Source organism: Falco rusticolus, chromosome W (genome assembly GCF_015220075.1).
Source record: "Falco rusticolus isolate bFalRus1 chromosome W, bFalRus1.pri, whole genome shotgun sequence".
NCBI classification, from domain to species: Eukaryota; Metazoa; Chordata; class Aves; order Falconiformes; family Falconidae; genus Falco; species Falco rusticolus.
This window is the reverse complement of record NC_051209.1, coordinates 12,336,703-12,345,894: the sequence shown is the minus strand read 5'-3', so window position 1 is coordinate 12,345,894 and position 9,192 is coordinate 12,336,703. Positions and strand designations below refer to the sequence as shown.

Below are 9,192 nucleotides of genomic sequence, written 5' to 3'. Positions count from 1 at the left end.
AAACTGCACTGTTGCTGCTTACACAGTGGATGAACTGCTTCCTGAAACACAAAATCATGGTTTTACTCTTTTTGACCAAAAACCAGGTTATTGTAGGACTGTTTAAGTTGGATGATCCCTTAGAAAAGGCTAGAGGAGCCATTTGCCAAAACCCCTCTGCATTCTAATTTATGTTTTGTGGCATCGCTTGGGGATCAGCTGGCAAAAGACCTGCCACCTTGAGCAATCCAGAAATATTATAGCTCGGGGAAACAGGGGTAGAGGTTCCCCACTTCTCCCTCTAGGAAACTCGTTATTGCCTGGAAGCAAGAAGGATGCTTAGGTGAACTATGACCCCACACTCAGTCAGCACCAAATGCAGTAATGTTAAGCCCTAGCTCATAGCTACATGGACAAAGCAGGAATCTTACAAGGGAAGACATCCTGCAGGCTCTCCCACATGTACTGAAGTATCAACTTCAGCTATGGAGAAGGTTGAGGGTCTCCTTAATTATTTTGCAAAGGCAAAGAATAGCTGTAGTGGCTCATCACCTTCTGTTTAATATAATAATTATTATGCAATTAATAATTATAACAATTATAAATATTATAAACAATAATTAAATAGCTATCCCAGATTTAAAACAAAGAATGGATCCCAAATGAAGTGAAAGCAGCTATAGAAAATGCAGAATTTGAGTATTAAATGTTTAATAAGCAATCCAGAATAGGCCTCTTGTGTTTCTAAGATTATTTTACTCTTTAAAGACTGTATGCTTCTAATGGTATTGAGTTACTAAATGAGAATTTAAAAATCAATATGTCAGTAAACATGGAGGTCAAACTGAGTTGAGAAGGAATACTCAGTAGTGCAATAATATCAGAGTTGAAGATAAACAGAGAGTTTTCAATTAAGAGGCCTGGTAATCAGTCCAATCGGGCACTGCACAGTAATATGCTATTTGCTGCTTAGTACCTTGAACTGTTTTTAGCTTACTCTATCCTTGAAGGAATTCCTGGGTTTTTTTGCATGCTCTAAAGTAAAATTGCCCTTTCATGACAACTGAAATGGAAACCAATTATCTAGCAATTCCAAGAAAACAAAAGGTACACAGATATTAAGATGCTGATCTTAAGCTTTTCTCAAACATGCAAGACTTGAAATGTAATGCTTTTTGGCACAATGCAAGTACTGAGTCACTTTGTGCACTGATCACTACAAAGAAAAGAAAGGGTAGGCATCAAAAGGCAACATGAGTTGTATTATTTTGGATGTCTAAAAATTAAGACTAGATCTTTCCCCTTCACTATTCAAGCACAGAATTTGTTCTAATGCTTATAACATAATTGTAACTTCCTAAATATTAAGAAAAATAACTGCTTGTTGTGTCTGGTAAAAAGTCTCCTTCCAGGTTATGGAGCAGTGAGTTTCCTCCACTGATGATCTGCATCACAAGATGGAGTTAATGCCAAATTTGGATTTACATTTATAAAAACACAATTTAATACAAACATTGCCATGAGAATGTGTGGGAGGTGGGATGAAAGTGGCCTTTGAAAAGGAATGCTATCCAGTTGAAATAATCGTAAATAATTAGTTTTCGTTATGACATAGCTTCACTAATGCACTGAATTAAGATTGTGCTGTATGTGTTACCACACTTTAACATATTTATAACGTAGGCTTTCAAAATTTTTCAATTAAAAGTGATTTTCAAATATTATAAAACAATTTTTTCAGATACTTAGTCATATTCAATCTTAGTAACAATTTATTATATAATTTCTTAACAATTTATTATATCATTTCTATATGTAGGTAAGGAGAGCACATGACTGCAGAAGCAAAATCCTGGTTGGAAGCTACTGGAGCACAAAAAGGTGTTTTGCAGATCAAGAATATTTTCAGCTCCGGTTGCATCAGGTTTATTTTTTAATAAGGATGAAGCTTTTAAGAAAACTGATTCAGAAACAAAATTCAAATCACTTAAGAATCAAAATGTTTGACGGATCATCTGGTACATAGAGAGAAACTGCATCCATCCCTAAGGAGGAATGCAGTGTGTGTGCAGAGTGAAAGCTGAAAACAAGCACCTGGAAATAGTAAATATGACTGCAATGGGTTGAATGTCCTAGAACAGTCACTTACATACCAGTAGCCTGTCCAATTTACTTAGAATTTGGTTCTCAATACAGTGTATCATTCATGCAATTTCCATTTCAGTAAAATATAGATAAATACTATCACAGAGGCCTTCCAAAATTTAAACAAATGAAACCAGTAGTAAAATCCTTCTCTTGCTACACAACCAAGTGTAATTCAAAACAGAATTCTGATGTCTCAATAAATATCACTCACGTTAAAAAGTTCCATCTCTATAAATACTAAGCAAATGATAGTCGTTGCAGTATATGATAAAAGGTCAAATTATTACCATAGAGGTTTAACTTCATGAATATCCAGTACATCAATCCTTTCTAATACAGGTGAAGTATTACAGCACTCAGACAACAATACTAGACATTTTCACTTTTTTCCAAAATATATTTTTTCAGTATAACTCAGTCAGATATGGCTCTGCTAACATTTCAGTTATAAACTGTCATGTCAAAGAATGATAAATCTAATTTTGTATGAATCATTTATTACATTAAGTATGAAGGATCAAAATCAAATTAAATACAAAAGAATGGATGCATGTGGTTTCATTGTTTCAAGTTATTTCAGTAATTTAAAAAATGTAGCATCTAGAAGCTTTTAACTGGTTTTCAAATAATTTATCCAATAAATGAAATAGAAACTGCTCAGCTAAAAAAGATATCTGCTTTTACAACTGTTTTCTTTTTTTTTAAAGGTGTCCAAATGCTGTGATTTCAACAATTATCCTACTCAACCAGCAGCTTTTTTTTTTTCTTAAAAATTCTCCTAAGTATGTTGCTATACAGTTGAGAGATACAGTTATGTAATGGATCTGTTCTACCATAAAAATGACACAGCTTAAGAATACACTAATAACTGACAAATGAGATTAGGTGTAGCTCCTACTGCTTGTTTCCTATTTAAGACTACTGTTTCATAATTTAATCTTACCATTGTTACTACTGTATAAAGAAATACATATGACAATATAAGAGCATCCTATTTTTGACATATAATTTTTCTCTGTATCTGTAATTAGTTATATTGTTCATGTAATTTGTTTAGAAAAAATGTTTTGTTTTTTTCTTTAAAAAATAGTTTATTAAACCATTTTATTTATAAAATGTGTGTACAAAACACAGCTACATTTGCAAACTACTTTTTATGGCTTCTATTATATTCAGCATAAGTTTCAATCACTGAAATTTTTAATGGTGGCATTGGAACAAAACTGAGCTAAACAAGATTAGTTCAGGAAATTAAATTATGTATAAGCAAATCAACAAAACTATAGAGAATTCTGATTTACATATACAACAATTCACATTTTAAAAATAATGCAGTTTACTATTATATTACAAAAAAAATAAAATACAAAACCTGTACACAAGTCGTGCATTTGGAAGAATCTGCTCTAGTTTACTTGTGTTTTTTTACCCTGAAGCAGAGCACAGCTGGAGATGGGTTGCTGGTGAAGACTTTAATAATCCCACTTGGGAATGATACTGTCATATCACCAGTGATCTTCACAATACATCTAGAAGAGAATGAAAACATCAGTTTTATTGCAACTCATTAACTGCCTAGTGTTAATACTAATTTTAAAGCAATCATTGTACTTGTACAATCTGAATTCTGAGCTGAATTCAAAACAGAAAATCAATTTCAAATGAGAGTAATGTGGCACTATGACAATGTACTATCACTTTTAACTTGGATTTCAGATGAAATAAGAAAAAAAGTTTAGCTGGTTAAGCATACAGAGGTATGGGTGGATATTTTTCAGGTTTTGAAAAATGGCACAACTATGCTTAGGCAAGACCTAAGTAGCATAGCAAGCAATGTGACAGAGGGAATGAGGTGCTTTTAAGCTGCCCAAATTTACATGTAGCACCTACCTGACTTCTCATTTTCAGTGTTCTCATTGAACACATTTTTGTAAAGCAGGGATATATGAACTCTTAGCAGGATGCAGGCCAATAGAGTGTGATAAGCCACTGCTGACACTTATATCAGGGGAAACCCCCCTGTAAATCCCCCTTCTAATGTATATACATTTTCCCCCAAAATATAAAAGTAAAACCAGTGTGTTTCTTTTGTAACTTATTACATTCAAAACAAGTAACTATTAAACTAACTTTGTGGGATCTGCTGCTTTAAAATAGGCGTTAACAGATTCAGTAAGGGCTACTGCAACAGGCAAGGTGTCCTGGTTTCCAAATCTGACAGGGCCGGGACCACATGAAACACCTAGAATACATACAGTGTACAGGTTTAATTTTCGAAAAGCTTAGCAATAGATGTCAGAATAGTTGACTACATATGTCATTTTTACAAGAGGTTACTACTATCAAGATCACAGCAGTCTGAAGCATTACCTGAAAAGCACGTAGAAAAATATAAACATAGTACAGTACAATCACACCATCAAAACACTGCTTAGCAGTCTGAAAAAACAGGACTATCAGTATGATATTTTGTAAATGGACAGACACAAGGGAATACATATGAGACAGAGGAACACTGCATTAAAATGGCTACTGATGAAACTGAAGTCAACAGATCCAAAGGAAATTAGATGTTAACTACAGTACTTTAAAAAAATGCCCCTATCATATACTTAGAGTATGGATATTGTATACTTAGAGTATGATAAAATAGTAACAGAAATGCAAATAATTCAGTAATGGTATATATGAAAATAAATGCACATACATTAATATTACCCACCAAAGCAAACTGTTGAACATTCTTTTAACTATTTCAGCCAAAAAAGATTAAAATTCCCAAGTAGAAATTGCTGGAGAAGTATTTTGCAAAGTTTTCTAATGTTTATGTAGTAAAGATTCTTGGAGTACCTTGGAGGTACCTGGAAATACATAGCAGTTTACAAGAAAAATAATTACTAGGCCTACATCAGCCTTCACAGATGCCTGTGTCTACACAACAAAGTTCTAATGCATAGCTATAAAAATCAACTCACCTCAGCTAAGGTTTTTTGAAATGTATGTGTATAATGACAAAATGGTTGTCATGGATTTTACTTTTCAGTAGTGTTTTATATGTGTACTGAACATAAAACAGAATACTGAAAGTTCTATCTTTTTATTAGTGCAGTAGCATAGTGGAGAGCATCTTACTAATTTTTTGTACCACTGCTGAAACAGCTTGTATCACATGCCTGCTGTGAGCTCTCAGAGGGATGGGATGTCACAGCTGTGTCAAGACAGACTCACGGTATCTCACTCAGGCTGCAGTACAGCTCATGAGTCCAGTTCTAGGACCTTTGGCAGCACCAGCACATCTGGCTTTGGTGCCCTGCCACCTGCCTCAGCCCCAACCACTAACAGCCCTTCAGCTGTGCTGACTCAAGAGCTAATGACACAACCACGCCAAACTGCAGAATAAAAGACTGCATTGTTGGCCATAAAAAGGGCAAATAAATCAATCTGATCAAATGGGTTTAGTTCAGTTTAAGAACAACAATTCAGGTAATTTTAATATTGGCTAAGCTGCTGTTGTAAAAATAAAATGTAGTAAGAAATTGTTATCTTTATTATCTGTATCTTCAAAGCTTTGTGTTATTCAGAAATATAGAAATGGTTTTATTTGTCTTATGAGAATAAGGATTGTCACACTAAAAATACATTCCCTTTTCTTCCGAGAAAGTAGTAATGATAAACTGAAGAAACAAGACCAATTTTCAGCTTCTTTTGGGGGGGAATAGATGGAAAACTATGTTGTATAAAAGTGGTTATATCAAGTTTTGGTGACTTCAGCAACATATAACTTGTTAAGTAGTTGAGTTTTCAAGCTACTTGTATCTGCCAGACATCAGAAATAGCTGGAGAAATTTGTTTCAAAAGAAATATGATGTTATTAGCTGTAGTCAATTAGGATGATTAGTTAACATGTAAATCTGCTTCTAGTACAACACCTGGTGGTGTCTCACAAAGCTTTTCAATTGTAGGAAGTGTTCTGTTCAAATGATCGTCCTCCATTACATTTAAATGAAACAAAACATTGCAAGAAAAAATATTTCAAGCAAAAATGGATGTTAAACAATTTAATATATAAAAAATACTTTTCAAATTAAAACAAGGCTAAAGCATAAAAGAAATTCAATTATGCATGCCTACAAGTTTACTTGGAACAAGATAATTACAGTCAACACCCCACCCCCCCACCACCCCCTGGGGCTACTGATGCTGCTGCTGTCACCAACTTCTGGTTCCTTGGCACCAGTGCTAAGGCCTGATGGATGGACTCTGGCAACCAAAATATCAGTTATCTTTCTATGATGCTCCTCAGAATTTGGGAAACTGGTGGACAGTGAACTGTGCCAGCACTGCAGCAGCTAAGGCTAGGCAGACCCTACAAGCTTTGGTCTTGCACAGGGTGGAAACAGTTGCATTGCTTTCAATGCAGAACTCCTGCTAGAAGCTGTGCAGATGCTCTTCTGAGGTGCTGAACCTGGGTGAGGAATCCCTGGCATCAGTAACATTCATAGATAACTGAGTATTAACTCAAGAGTCTGATTTAAATTGGGACTAAAGTGTTAATAGTGTTCAGGAATGAAATACATCAATTCTGCTACAGAAATAAAATGTCTTTAAAAAAGCCTCACAAATACCCCCTCCCCCTCCTCCCACAAGTCTCCTTGTTATTTGTTATAATCAAATATCATAAAGGAAGGACTTTAAAAACACAAGAAAACCTTCTGAAATTAGTGGCAGCACAGAAAGACTGATTTGCTTTTCATCTTCATATTTATTGGTCGGTTGGTTGTTTTGCTTTTACTAAACACCTCTGTTTAGCTTATATACTTCATTAACTTGAAAAAGTTTCTTTTTTTTTGCAAACTGCAATTACAGGATAACAAACAATAAAAATAACATAAAGAGAACTAAATTTTGTGAACATTTATATTAATTCAAATTTATCAGCATCCCAAAATATTTCTGTACATATACAATAACATCATCTGAAAAAATATGTGATAATGTTGTGCTTGATGAATAGATATACAAGTACACTAAATATAAATTCATGGAATATTTTAATTTTGAAAAATATGTCACTAAAGAACATGCCATAATTGGATCTATGGTCTAATCTAGTCAAATCCACTGTCCTGTTTCTCAATGTCATTTAGAAGCAGGTATTGCAAAGGATGCTTGAAGTACCTAGACTAGACTCACATATGGAACAACTTCAAGGAATGGTTCTCCTGCCAGGTGGAACTCAGTGGCAGAATTACACCATTTCTAAAATGAGTTAAAATGGTTAATTTAACTTACCAACTGTAGGTATGTTTGCTGCACTGAGGGAAGCAGAAGAGGATATTGAGAAAATACTCTCTGCATGTGCCAAGGGAGCTGCAGGTGGTGGACTTGAGTTAGAGGTCAATGAAGGGCTGAATGGCCTAGGCTAAACACAAGAGATCACAAAAATATTACAGAGATAGAAAGTGTTTTTAAAAAGATGAAAAAAAAGACTGTAAATAGAAGAGTTCTTAATTTCATTCCCCAATAAATTTCACTGTGTTTCTCAACATATTTCTTTTAATGCTTTACCTATCCTATTAGTGTAAAACAGAGAACCCAAATTTTCTATGGGAATCAACTCCATTATTTCATAGCTTATCATTATTAATTAATTAGAATTCTTACCCAAGCACTTCATTTCATAAAATGCTTTGGGAGAGAGATAAACAAGTCTCTAATATTGTAATCTAAGTTTTAAAAATGTGCAAAAAACCACTCACATATATTGTATATAAAGGGATAGACTTGGATACACAGATGATTTTCCCATTCAAAAAATCTCACTTGTGTCTTTGCATGCATAATTAGTCTATGTGAACTGCTGAGATGCTACAGCAAGCTTACTACAAAAAACACAACCCAGATGTTTTCAATATTTCACCAGTTATAAACTTCTTATAAAAATTACAAAGGGTGGAAGAGATACTTAATATACCTTTGTATTGACAAAGAAAAATTGCATCCCATACAAGCAAAATGGTACCTCAGAAACCTTACTTACAAGTTTGTCACAGCACTATCAAAACTAGCCAGCTGAAACAAGGCTTTTACCATCCCATACCAGGTTTACTTCAATAGGTAGCTCCCACACCTTGCCCCAGCACAGCCACCAACCCCCCACAAGGTTTCAACAGTTCATCTATTGTCCACACTGTTTCTTCAGCCTCTTCAGGCCAGTCCACCCTGCTTCTTGCCTCCACTGCATCCAGATTCTTTCTTCTCCGTGCTCCTCTTCCAGCCAGCCTCTCCTCATACAGGCCTCTTTCTTCTCCCAGGGCCTCTCCTTCATCCAGGGTGCACTCACTCACTCACTCACTCACTCACTCACTCTCTCTCTCACTCACTCACTCACTCTCTCTCTCTCTCTCTCTGCTTCTTCCACATTCTTCACTTTTATCTTGGGCTTTTCAGCTTCTGGGGGCTGATCACCTTTCTTCTCATCTGCTTTCTTGACATCTGGGATTTTGTTTTCTTCAGAGGGGGGTTCTGATGAGCTTATAGTACCTTGTCCTTTCACCTCCTGGGTCACACCGAACAGTAACCTGAGTGAGCTTTCAGCAGCAGATCTAGAATACAGCACTAACACATCGTTCCATGTCCTGAAAAGTTTCTTAACATCCTTGTGGTCACCGATTTCTTCTACGAGTGGAGACACCTTCAACAAGCACATAAACACCAGCAAGAATACTGCCAGGCTGAACAATAGCAGCAGCAGGAGCCGCCCATGGCACCGCACTGCTTCCGAGCCTTCCCCCGGCACAGCCATCACCGCTGTCTAGCCGGACCTGCTCTGGACCCACCACTGCCATGGGCTGCTGCCACATCTGGCCATGCAAGCCCACAGCTGTATATTATCAATGTTAATTAACCTGCCTTCATTCCTCTATAATTCCTCTACACAAGTTCAGTAGTAATCTCAAAATATTGTTTTCAATATTTTGAACAGTTAGACAGTTCTGCTTTTTGAAACATCAGAATTTTATTTACTAATCTACATTTTGTAACAGTGGCAGAAGACACAGCCCT

The 9,192-nt window shown here is 35.6% G+C and overlaps 1 pseudogene; it reads right to left on the bottom strand.

The window, feature by feature from the left end:
* LOC119140704 overlaps positions 1 to 9,192 on the bottom strand; it is an 84,743-nt pseudogene that overhangs the window by 4,938 nt on the left and 70,613 nt on the right.